Source organism: Acinonyx jubatus, chromosome B3 (assembly GCF_027475565.1).
Source record: "Acinonyx jubatus isolate Ajub_Pintada_27869175 chromosome B3, VMU_Ajub_asm_v1.0, whole genome shotgun sequence".
Lineage (NCBI taxonomy): Eukaryota > Metazoa > Chordata > Mammalia > Carnivora > Felidae > Acinonyx > Acinonyx jubatus.
The window spans coordinates 114,491,941-114,505,518 of record NC_069386.1 but is presented as its reverse complement, the minus strand read 5'-3'; the positions used below and the strand labels follow the sequence as shown (position 1 = coordinate 114,505,518).

The 13,578-nt window shown below is 39.1% G+C and overlaps 1 protein-coding gene across 23 annotated transcripts in view; it reads right to left on the bottom strand.

The window, feature by feature from the left end:
* The window catches only part of SIPA1L1 (signal induced proliferation associated 1 like 1), a 363,206-nt gene that overhangs the window by 304,390 nt on the left and 45,238 nt on the right, over positions 1-13,578 (bottom strand). For 3 of the 23 annotated variants that reach the window (XM_053224652.1, XM_053224649.1, XM_053224646.1), the window contains exon 3: positions 595-722. The exons of the other annotated variants lie outside the window; for them this stretch is intronic. The gene's annotated coding sequence lies outside the window, so the exon portion shown is untranslated. The remainder of the gene's footprint in view (positions 1-594; positions 723-13,578) is intronic. 23 annotated transcript variants of the gene reach the window in all.

The following is a 13,578-nucleotide window of genomic DNA, read 5'->3' as shown; positions in this document are numbered from 1 at the left end:
GGTGGACACTCTTCCTCTACACCCAAATTTACATAAGCTGAAAACAACCTCAGGGTCCTCTCAGTACCAACCACATAAAGAATGGCTTCAGATAATCTTTAAAATGTGGAATCTTAGAATGGAAAGGGAACCAGCAGAATAGTCTCACTTCTTACCATCAACTACCAGAATCTCTTCTATACACCTCGATAAATGGCTCCATATTGGACAACAACTAAAATGTCCTCCTCCTGTCTTCCCTTCCTCAGAAGCACTTGCTATAGTTTTTCTAACTGGGCAATATTTGGAATCTTTTCTAAAATCTTCTCTAACGTGAGCCCCTCTTTAGAATGTACACGGGTTGGTCAGAGCTGAGCACAAAGAACCCAAGTGCCCTTCAACCACAGCAGAGCACTGAACCACACTGGGCTCTCTGAGTGGACAAGGTGTTTCTTGGTTGCACAGACCTTTATAAAAGTTAAGACCTGGATCAGATGAGATCTGTGGTCAAATAAAACTCCTTGTCTTTGTTCATTTGAACTGTTCTCATAAGCACCATTTACCTCTCCTTAAAAACCCTTATAATTGCAAGTTAACATTCAACTGTGTGATTACCTGAATAATATCTTTGTATCCCCAGCCCATGGGCCAATATCCTGGGCGCAGGCACAAAACTATCTGACGGTGTTTTGCTTTTTATTTCCTTTCCATTACCATTGTACTATGAGGTCTCAGCATAGCACCTGTTACAAAGGAAGGGCTGATTCAATAAATGTTAGATGAAGAATTAGAGGTGTGCACAAAAAATTACATGAAGCAAGATATGGTAGGTATGCTAGGACCGTTGAAATCAACATTCTGTGGAATCTCAGTGGAGATTTTTTCAACTTACTCTGGGAAGGAAAGGCATCATGGAGGAATAAAAGACATCCAAGCCAACTTCTGAGTGGTGTTTCCACCAAAAATCCAAAGTAAAGAAAATATCTGGGCAACAGACCAACCGATGAAAACCATATTTTTGAAGAACAGTTATTCATATGGGAAACTGCTCATAATATTAAGTTCATAAACAGGATAAAAAACAGCATGCACGCCCCTCCCACACACACATACACAAGAAAACCCTGAAAGGAAATAGTTTAAATGTTACTAACAGTTATTGCTGAGTTGCAGAATTACTGGCGATCTTTATTTTCTTCTTTATATTCTATTGTAGTTTCCACAATTTTCTACAATAAAGATCCTCATAATCAGCGGGGGAAATGAGAGTGCTGTAACATTTTAAATCTTCAGGCTTTATCAAAAAAGGCTTCTGGATTGTTATTTTTTTCACAGTCATATTTTATGTGAAATGTTATAAAGCAGAGGAATGCCAGATAACAGATTTCAGTCCTAAAGAATGTGGTTCAGTCCTAAACAATGCTCCCACCCTGCCAAAAAAGTGCATTTATTCTACTGTTTTGCATCTTGACAACTGGTGTGAAGGGACTCATGTTTACAGGTTAATACCAGGAAATCAGAAGCCGGCATCAGTGACAGCACTACTCCACAGAACATCAATTCCCTTTCACACTCTCAACTGGGCCCTTCAAACAATGAAATACACACACCAACAACACCACACTGCAGTCAGCATATCAAACCTAGGAATGGAAGGGCTCTGGTAACAGCTGCATATTATTATCAACAAAGGTTCACCTTTGAATTAATAGATAACTTAGTCTACAGTTAACAAGTTAAGAAGTATGCCACCAAAGGCTGCTGCTACCAAATGAAAGAAGGAAACTACACCAAGTCTTCCAAAACATGAGGCATCCAGCTTGTCTCCAGCAATCTCCCGGAAATCTGAAACAGGAGTTTAAAGTACCCTTGTGTATCCAAGACTATGTAAAATATAAAAGCAGTGGTGGGGAAAAACTACCACTTTAAAATAGATGTCAGACTTCCTACCAACAGTACTATCCTAAAACCAATCCACATGGGAAGAAAAAGGTTCTCTGAGCAATGGTCATCAATCATGTCTCTTCCTTGTTCTGACAAAGAATGGGAAAAGGGAAATACCCAAATTACGAAGATACGCAATTTCCAGATAGCTAAACCCACATCCCCTGAGTCATCGCAGAAGGACTCCTGGCACAACCCACTTCTTTCACTCCCCTTACAGGCTCCAACCTTTGGCCTACTTGTCCCTCTTCTCTCCAGCTGCCATGACCTACCCACCTCCTAGGGCTCTGTTCCTCTCAGGACTTCTTGCAGAGGAACCTGCCCTATTTCACCCTTTACCAAGCCTCCCTGTCTCTGAAACAAACAAACCTTCCTGAGTACTTTGGAGATTCATCAGAAATCACTATTGATCAGCAGGTACGCTGGTAAAAAATGTAAGGCACGCCATGATTAGAGATTCAAGAAAGCTCTTCAGTGAGAAATTAAAATCACAGCTGAAATGTAGGTAGACTTTGGTGTGGAACAGATGGGTCTGGGCAGCTTTAAGGCCCCAAAGCTCCTCAGATGATTCTGATGTTCAGCCAGGGCTGGGAACTGCTGTTCTAAATAAACCCTCAGTCTTCCGCTGTTCGTGAACTAAGCGTATTCAAGATTCCACCACCTTCTGCAGGGAGGACCTCCAGTCCTCCATCTATTCAGATTCTAGGCCACCCAGTTGGGAAAGAAGAGCAGGTGTGACACCGCAAGCCTCTGGAGTCTGGAAGTCGGCACAGAAAGGGTAAGGTTCGGTCGCATTAAGAATTCACTTCTGTGAATTCCTAGCATTCCCCAGGCTCTACAAGCAGAAGGTGAAGTATGTGTAGGAGTTATCCACACTTAAACCCTTAGCCTACCTGGTGGATAATGACATTCATGCGGTTTTGTAGAAAATTCCTTATGAATGATCTCCCATACATGCAAGATAAATTAGAATTAACTTCTTTGCTTACAGCTTAGATCAATTAAAATCTAAGTGGTGGCTTTTGCTGTGACAAAGACCTAAACACACATTTTTTGCTGAGTTAACTTTTGCATTACTTTTTTCAAATTCGTGGTATATTGTCTTTAACTGAGAAACAGTGAACAAAATATTTTGCAGTATCTTCTCACTGTGGGAAAACCTTACAATTACACTGCCATTTTCTGTAAGTTACAGTTGTTTCTCACAAATTCAAATATTTGAATACCTTGCATAAAGAATTTATTGTGCACTGATACCTCACTAACACACTAGGCTCTGCAGAGTAGGATTTAGATACAAATGTGATCAATGTTGGCTTCTATCCAAGAAGATGTTTCCATAACATCATACTGATGCTCGAGAAACTGACCTCAACTGCTCTGCAGCATTTTAGCCATAAGAAACTGAATCTTATCAAAAGTATCTGCCTTAGGGTTTTATTTAAAAGTTAAGCACAATAAAACCAACCATTTTAATAGCTTGAGAAACAAGAAAGCCGCAAAATCCAGTAACTCAAGCACTGGAGGGTTATTATGCTGAAGTCACTTTCCCTCTGTGAAAGAAACAAGACATTTTTCCGTGTGCTAGAACAGAAAATCATGACACATGCCTACTAGGGAACAAATGTTTGACAGATAAAATGGTTATACAGAGGGACAGTTTCAAACACATGTATGCATACCTTGTCATAAACTATCTTTTCACTCACATTTTTATGTGCTTTCTGTAATTCAGAAGATCCTAACAGCTCGAGAAGCCACACACACAACTTTCTTGGCTACAGTACCCATTCCTGTCTGATTACTGAATTAAAAACAAACTTTCAGATCTGACCTTTACTATTTTTAAATAGTTCTGTGTTAAAAATGTTTATTCAGTGTATCGCGTTTAGTATCTACCCATATCTAAGAGCCAACAAGTGTTCACAGGGAAGTATGTGCACACGTAACATAAACCAGATGGGAGGTATGCAGTGAGCACAAAGTACTGCACTAGGGCTCAGAACAGTGGAGTTTGAAGTCTGGTTAAACCACACACTCACTGAACCTAGTTAAGCCTCGGCCAGGCCACCCATACATTAAAGACTGTTAAAACTTGACCTGTCTGCACAGCGGTGTGGAAGGTATGTATCAGTGAGGTAACACATTTACAAACAATCTTAAACTAAAAATGTACAGTATTTTTCATCATGCAGTTGCTGTTCTAGCTAGAAACCACTAGGGCACCCCAAAACAATTCAAATAATGTCCCTCTGTTTACTCATCTTTTAACTTTTGCCACTTCCTCCTTCCCTCCCTCTCTCCCTTTCTTCCTTCATGTAACAGATATTCGCTGGGCTTCTACACAGACCAGACACAGTTCCAGACCTGTCCTGTCCAATACCATAAGCAGGAGGAACATGTAGCTTATATTAAGCATTCAAAATGGCCCTAGTCCAAATTGAGACATGAAATACACACTGGATTTTGAGACTCGGTACGGACAAAAGAAAGTAAAATGTCTCGGTAATTTTTTATACTAATTACGTGTTAAGAAGATAATGTTTTGGATATTAGATTAAACATATGTATTATTCAAATTAATTTCTTCTCTTTGTGCTTTACTTTCACATGGCAACTAGAAGTTCAATTTTTTTTTAAGTTTTATTTATTTATTTTGAAAGAGAGAGGGAGAGGGAGGGGGGGAGTCAGAGAGAGAGCAGGAGACAGAGGACCCCAAGTAGGCTCCGTGCAGTCAGTGCAGAGCCCAATGCGGGGCTCGTTCCCACAGACGAGAGATCACCACCTGTGCCTAAATCAAGAGTTGGACATTTAACCAACCTAAGCCACCCAGGCGCCCCTAGAAGTTCAGAAATTTTTAAATACAGAGAGGCGTACATTAAATTTCTATTTAACAATGCAATTCTAGACCCTGGGGAGATTTTAGGGAACAAAACCAAGTTCCTAACCTCATGAAGCTTATGTTTAAACACCTACAACCCTAAGATCTTCAGTAATCTACAGAAAAGGGAAACTAAATCCAGCAACTGTGTGTAAAGAGGACACTAGGATGGATGGGCCACACACAAGGGACAAACCTTCTTCCCTCTAGCCTTTCCTTCTACCCATGGTAGGGCCCACGGTCCCAGAACAATCAAGCAGTAAAATGGTGAGCTAAGACCTTGACCATCTTGGGAAAGACTGTCCCTCCCCTGTTAGGCACGCACTCTTAAAAACACAGCCACTATTAATCCGAACTTAGTGACAGAGAAAGCTTTTAATTTGGGTGCATGGGTAGTTTCATGGCATCATTTGCAGTACTTTGGCTTGAGCCTCAAAAACACTTTTAAAAGGTTTTCAATTGTAGGAAGAAGTTTCTTAACAAAGACACCCTGTCTGCATTCTAACACTCTCATTTATTATGAGAGTTCTTCAACGAGTTCCTCTCCATGGGTCCGATTAACCACGCCTCTCCCAAATATCTCCTAAATACCGAATACCTCAGTCCCCGCATCACAGCCAGAATGCTTCCAGAGAAAGGGCAAGAAGCTGAATTCAACAGCACAAGTCATGGCCACAGTCTCAACGTTCCTAATGGTCTTAGACGGTCAAAGGAAACTTGAGTCGGGCTGACCATACGCCAGCTAAACGTAAGGTTACTTGTTTTAAGATTTTAAGGAGTTCCTTGAGGGCGAGTTTAATTTAGACCAAATGGGCCTGTTTTTCTACAGCACTCTTCCTACCAAAAAGGCATCGTGCACACCTGAATTTCATATTCCATGTGTGTTAGGAACTTACCTTAAATTCAAACCACAACATGGCAAATGTTTTGCTGGCCCATCCATCTTTCTGGCAGATTATAAGGAAAATCGGGGCTCTCAAGAGATTCTCTGCACTATAAAATGCTCTAGTGGGTGTGGAAGGAAGCTGAGAGGCTCGGGTGTCAGGGCAGGTAGTGTTATCTCATAACTGATCCCATCTCTGTCCTCTGCTCATGCTGTTCTCCCAACCGGCGTGCCCTGTCCCCTCTGCCAACTTCAACATTACACCTCCGTGAGGGCCCAGCCTAGAGCCTGGCCCTCCCAGAAATTGTTCCCAGCAACCCCAAATACACAATAATCTCTCTCCTTCTTTCTCAGAGGAACCCAGTCAACCAAAAATTGTATCATCTATTTATCTCTTCTCTAGGTATTCAAACACCTGTAACTCAGAAGGGAAGCAATTTAGAAAGTCAGTATGATGCCTGAGAATTTATCACCCTCCCTTTCAATCAGCTGTGATTTATCTGAGCTTTATTCGGCTACAATGATGAACCTAACGCCAGGGACACAAAAAGGACCCACAATCCCAATACTCACATAATTCACAGTCTAGGTGAGAAAAAAACAAAGTCAACAACCATCCTGCCACCTAACAAACACCGTATTAAAGGTGTGGGGGCCGAAGAGCCACGGGAGCCTCCACGAGGGTTCTTTTCCCTCGGTGAGGGAGGAAAGCCTCACAGAAAGGTGATATAGAAGCCAACACTGAAAACTGAGTAGATGCTGACAGGGTTACACGGGAAAGGCATTTCAAAAGCAGTAAAGCATGGCACATTCAAAGAGGTAAGAGAGTATGTTTACAACTCTTGTACAGAACCACTAAAAAAAAAATGTCTCCCAATATATTAAATTATTCGTGTGGGCATTTGAGGCTCTACATAACAGACGCCAAGCCACTTTTGCTATATTTTCCATAGTACAACATAGCCAGCAAGGGTGAGCTCTCTGAAACTAGCTCAAATTCTACTAACTGCATAGCCTTACACAAGTTTCTTAACCTATCCATCTATACCTCAACTTCTTTATCTGTAAAATGGGGGTGACAGTAGTGCCTACCTCAAGGGGCTCTTACGTTGTTATGAGAAAATGAATTGAAACAAATAATTATCACAAATTAGGCATTCAGCAAATGCTTGTATTAGTATTATTACAACTATTATTATTTACTTTTCCAAGCTAGACATAATAGCAAATCTGAAGTCCTTGTCCCCATCACCTACCCATGCCTCGACATTTAGAACTTTCTATGTCCACCCAGCAAGACATTGCTTAAATACCACCACCTACACGAAGCTTCACTGAGCCTGCTCACCTCACCCATTAGGGAAATGAGTGTCTCTCTCCCTCCTCTGAACCCCCAGTCTGCGGGCCCCTCTTGGAGCTCTCTTCACTCTAGTATCGCTACGCACGCCTCGGATTTCCCAACAGGCCTAGAGCTCTTTCAGGGTAGGGGCTACAACTTGCCAATCTCAGTCTTCCCCAGAGAACCGACAGCCCTTTTCACATACGGGCACTCAGTGTGTCCTGCTGAACAAATTAAAATACTCTCCCCTTTAATTAAGTCAAGAACAGACTAGTGCTTTTAAAATTGCCGTAGCATCTACCAAGTTATTCTTCCTAATAAAAACCCTTATGCTGAGAGAAACTCGGTGCAATTTTACATGGCTCCTTTGTAAGTGAAATCCTAAGAAAAGTCAATAGTAAGATGTTCTTAAAGTGGCTGACAACTGACAAAACTGAGTAAAAACAGTAAAAACTGCTGGGTAAAACAATCTCTCCCCTTTATACATCCTCTGAACGTGTTCTAATGTAAATTTGTTTAGGCTATTGTTGCTTTTCTGTTCCATAGTTACAAAAGGTGGGACAAAGTTTCCACATCAATGCCGTTTTCATTGCTTACCCAGATTCTGAAGCTTTCTGTCTGGTTTTACCACTTTCTACCACCCACGTAAAGGAAGGCTAGCCTGGAACCACCCAGAACACTTGGCTTACACAATTACAGTGTCAGTACCAAAGTACACAGGACTCTTACCTTTGGTGTCCTGGTCCTCAGTGAAAGTACAGTGGAAAACCAGAATCACCACTCTTCCTCCAAAACTCACCTAACTCAAAACATAATTATTGCTAAGTACAACTTCATTAAAATCCTAAACTTTAATTAGCCAAGAAAAATTTTAAGTAGGATTGGCTTCCTCTTACAATAAAAATGTTTTGACATTCAAGCAATTCAAAGACAGCCTTCATTTACTATGCCGTATTGGTGATTTTTCTAAAAGAAGAGCCCTAAAAAATAAGGTTTAACAAAACAAAAAAAGAAGAGAGAACAGAATAAAAGAGAGCTCAAGTGGTACTTCCCGGTCTTTAAAAAACATATATGCAATTGTTTTCCATAGTATCCCACTGAATCTCATGGATTCAAAATGAAAGAATCAGGCAAATAGAATGTGAAACACATTCAGAGACGAGGACACCAAGAACGTGCAACTTGACCAGCACACACAAAGTAGATGAGAAGTCCACAAAATCATCACACTGCAGCTGCCAAGGCAGTAGCAAAACATGACTGTTCAATTCAATAATAATGCCACCTTATAATTGAGATTTTTAAATATTTCTAGGACCAAAAAGATCATGAGCAAATGCACTAGAACAGCTGCTTAAACCAATATCCTCATTTTTCAAGCATTGAAGCTGTTTACACCTCATGTCAACAAAGGTAAAAGTTCATAGCTACAGGACTCTTTTATTTAAAAAAAAAAAAAAACAAACACACCATATCTGGTGTATAGATCACCATTATCCCCAACTTGACAAAAATCACTATAAATATGCCATTTCTTCCATAGTCTAGGTGCTTCTAAATACACTAAACAAGAGCAGAGGGGGAGGGGAGGATTCCAAACTCATGAAGTAAGTGACACACAAATGAATGCTATAATTTACACTTTGTCCAAATATCAACTGTGTAATCACAATAGCTAGGTATTAACATTCTTTTTTTTTTTCGTGCTCTCCCAATTAAAAGTGGGAAAACTTCCATTTTTTCTCACATTTGAAACATGCTTTAAGAGGCTTATGTGAACAGCATTTAAATGTTGCTAAAGCCACAAGTAGTTAGATCTTTGGTCTTCAAGAGCCATGGACCTTATTCTCAAATACGACCATAACCATGAAAGTTATTATGGTGATTAAGAGCTCAGACATGGCTGAATCTAAAAGCACTGTAAAGCATCCATATTATCCATATTCCACTTGAGATCATGGCCTTGCTTCCCAAGGCTAACAGCTATGCCGCTCTATCAAGGTCTCCTATCCCTGATGACACTGCTCTAGATTTTAGATTTGTTCTTCCCTCCCTTCTAAAAAACTCAATGGACGTATTCCCTTAAGGTCCCATTCTCTAGGTAAATTACAATGAGCTGGAATGCCAGAGGCAGACGATTATCTCAACATAGAATTTTTTCCTCAGTGATAATACCAGCACTTAACAGGTGTCTTTAGAAAGCATCCCAAAATACCAGGTTGAACATGGAGCAACTTAGAGGTAAACTCTTGAGGATCTTTTAAATAACAACATTCAGCGATAACAGCTTTTAGGGAGTTGTCTATTCTACTTTCATGTTGTGGACCCAGGCTGTGAAAGTGTCATGAAATAAGCATTATTTTGGCAAAGCATAGGACAAGTTTTCCACCGTGGAGAATGTAATACTAAAAGTTATTTGCAAGAACCATTCAATTCCCAAAGAGCATAAATACAAATAGTTTAATCCCTGACTGTCCAAGAACACATTAATTACTCAATACACCAATTTACACAGATGTCCCACTGTGTAATTTTTTAAAGACTTTCCTGTCTTTGATTTTACATGTAAGATACCCTTAACAAGCCTGTTAAGTCTAGATTTCTCATTTATAGGTGAAGAAACTGGCAGTGTATTTAAACCACTTACCCGTATTAAAACAGCAACTCAATGACTTTTGAATTCTAGGTCAAGGAATCTCCTATTTTATATGACAGGCATAATGTGTTCATTTTCAAAATGAAGGCGCTTGAAAGAAAACAATGTCTACCAAACCAAACACAAAGAAAGTAGAACACCACGAACACTTGCTAATGTGAATGAAATCCACAGCAAGAAATACGTTAGTTTTCACATCACTGAAATATAATGGACACCCCCACATACAAACACACTTCTTTTTTTCCACACATGGCAAGAAAGGACACTAAATTAGCGTTTTGCATACTGCAGATCAGTTTTAACAATAACATACATCAATTAAAAAGCCTCATGTAAATAAACTAGAAAGTAGATAAACAAAAGTAGAGACTAAGGGGCACCTGGCTGGCTCAGTCAGTTAAGTATCCGACCCTTGATTTTGGCTCACATCATGATCTCACAGAGATCAATCCCTGCCTCAGGCTCCACAACGACAGTGCAGAGCCTGCTTGGGATTCTCTCTCCCCTTCTCTCTGTCACTCCCCCATGCATACGCTCATGCATGCTCTCGCTCTCTCTCTCAAATAGACATTTTTTTTAATTGTTAAAAAAAAAGTAGATGACTGAATATATGCTTGCTTCCATTCCTTCCAGAAATGACAATAAATGGAAGAAAAATAAAAGAGACAACAGCATATAAGAGATGTCTACAAAATTCCAAAAGATGAGAAACCAATGTGTAAGTGGAAAATGATTCAGCAAACTGGACAAAGCTGAAATCTAACTGCTAAAGACAGAGGAGTGCAGAGGCCACCAAGAAGAATATTCAACTAAAAAAAAAAAAAAAAAAAAAAAAAAAGTCTGTTGATGATGCACAATTCCAGAAGGGCTAAGAAACTGAGATCCTATTAAGGGATGAGGCTGAAAACAAAAGGAATTGGTATGGTTTAAGGGTCTGCATCAAGGAAATTTCCCTAATCCCACAACTGAGCAACTTACTAATAAGGATGAAAATGGGGTTTAATCTGCATGCAACTAATGAAAAGATCTGGCCAGGCATAAGTGAGGGTAGGAATGACTCCCTGCACTGAAAACATGAGGTGTCAAGCTCCAGTAGACAGCCAGCAGGCTGGAAGACTCTTCAGGAGAAAGTGACCAACCTGAATGAAAGATCACTAGAAACTGGCACCTGGGGACTGTCATTGAAATGGCAGGGCCCAGGCTAATCATCCAGAGGAGAATACCAGACACTAGCCCTACCATGCACACTGAGTTTGTAATCAACTTTTAAGACAAAGACCATCACCAGAGAAAAAAGAACATTATAATTATAATAGAAACAATTTATCATGAAGACATAACAATTATAAATGTATATGCATCTCAAAGTAGAAGCAAAAATAGAATGAAGGAAAGAAAAGACAATGATATGATTACAGTAACAGATGTTCACACTCCATTTCAGCAATTGATAGAATTAGACAAAAAAAAAAAAAAAAAACACAAAATCAGGAAAGACATAGAAGATATGAACAACACTATCAACCACCTTGACCTGACATTCACAGAAAATCTAAAACTGAAGAATACACATTCCTTTCAAATGCACGTGGCACATTACCAAGAAAGACCATACAGTCTCAATAAACATAAAAAGATTGTAATCACACAAAACATATTCTCTGACAACACAGAATTAAACTAAAAATCGGTAATAATAAGACACCTAGGAAAACTCCAAATGTATGAACATCAAACCACGCACTTGTAAATAATTCATGGATCAAAGATAAAATCAAAAAAGTAAATTAGGAAATATTTTGAACCAAATAGCAACAAAAGTAAAACATATCAAAATTTGTGGGATGCAGCTAAAATAGTACTTAAAGGGAAACTTAAAACTTTAATGCTTAATTCAAGAAAATAGAAAAGGATCTATCACCATGACCCTAACATTCTATCTTAAGAAATCATAAAAAGCAGAGCAAACTAAACCCAACATATTAGGAAGAAAATAATAAAGACCAGAGTCAATGAAGTAGAAACATACAGACAACGGACAAAATTAGCAAAACCAAAATATAGGTCTTTAAAATTACCGTCAAAACTGAAAGACTTCTAGTTAGATCAAAAATAAAGAGAGACAAAACACAAATCACCAATACCAGAAATGAAAAAACATATACCACCAGAGATCTTGTCAACATTTAAGAGGATAATAAGGAATACTTGACACAACTTACATAAAGCAAATAAATTTCTAGAAAAACAGAATCTATCAAAATTGGCACAGGAAGAATCAGAAGATCTAATTAGCCCTTTACCTTTTAAAGATAGTAAATCTGTTGTCAAAAATATTCCAAAGCAGCAAAAGAACAACTCCAGATGATTTCACTGGTGGATTCCATCAAACATTCAAAAAGGAAATTTAACTTTTTCAGAAAACAGAGGAAGGATCATTGCCCAACTCACCTTGTAAGGTTAGCAGAATGCTAATACTAAAACCTGACAAAGACATTACAAAAAATAAAAATTACAGAGCTGTATCCCTCATGAATATAGACACAAATACCTTTAACAAAACTTTAGCAAATCAAATCTAATAATATATTAAAAAGGTACATTATGAGCAAGTACAGTCTATTCCCAACAATTGGTTAACATTTGAAAATCAATCCATGTAACAGACTAAAGGAGAAAAATATAGGATCAGATCAGATATAGAAAAGGTGTTTGACAAAATCCAACAGCCATTCATGATAAAACTCCCACAAACTAGGAAGAGTTAGAGAAGTTTCTCAAACTGATGAACTGCAAAAAAAAAAAAAAAAGAAAGAAAAAAAAAAAAAGAAAAAGAAAAAGAAAAAAGAAAAACACCCAAAAACAACATCACACTCAAAGGTGAAAAACTGACTTGTTTTTCCCCCGAGCTGAAGAACAGGCAGAATGTGTGTCCTTGTCACATTTTAGGCAACAGGAGGTCCTAGCCATTCAGGAAGGCAAGAAAAAGAAATAAAAGGCATAAAGATCTAAAAGGAAGAAGTAAAACTTCTTATCTGCAAATCATGTGATAGTTCGTGTGCAAAGTTCCAGCAAATATACGAAGCAACTATTACAGGGGTGCCCAGGTGGCTCAGTTGGTTAAGCGTCCTGACTTTGGCTTCAGGTCATGATCTCACAGTCCACGAGTTCACATCGGGCTCTGTGCTAACAGCTCAGAGCCTGAAGGCTGCTTCAGATTCTGTGTCTCCCTCTCTCTCTGCCCCTCCCCCGCTCATGCTCTGTCTCTTTCTCTCCCTCAAAACTAAATAAACATTAGAAAAAAAAAATTTTTTTTTAATAATACTGTAAACGTTAAATGACAGCTTGGCCAAAAATTCGATAAAATTATCATTGGGAATGGGGTGCCTGGCTGCCTCAGTCGGTAGAGCATGTGTGAGTCAAGCTCCACATTAGGTATGGAGCTTACTTAAAATTAAAAAAAAGTAATCTGGGTGTCACCTGGGTGGTTCAGTCGGTTAAGCATCCAACTTCGGCTTGGGTCATGTCTTACGGTTCACAAGTTTGAGCCCCACATCAAGCTCTGGGCTGACAGCTCAGAGCCTGGAGCCTGCTTCAGATTCTGTGTCACCCTCTCTCTCTGCCCCTCCCCTACTTGTACTCTCTCTCTCTCTCTCTCTCTCTCTCTCTCTCTCTCTGTCTCTGTCTCTCTCAAAAATAAATAAAACATTAAAAAAAAAATTTTTTTTTTAATTTTTTAAATTATCACTGGGAGGATGGGGAAAGACAAGTCAGGAAGTTAAATCCTTATCTTCTGCAGGAAATAGTCAAAAGATAATGCTTAGAGCTGAAAAGCCAAGCCATAGGAGTAAAAATAACTTCTTTAGATATATGGCAGTAAATGCCAGAAGAAG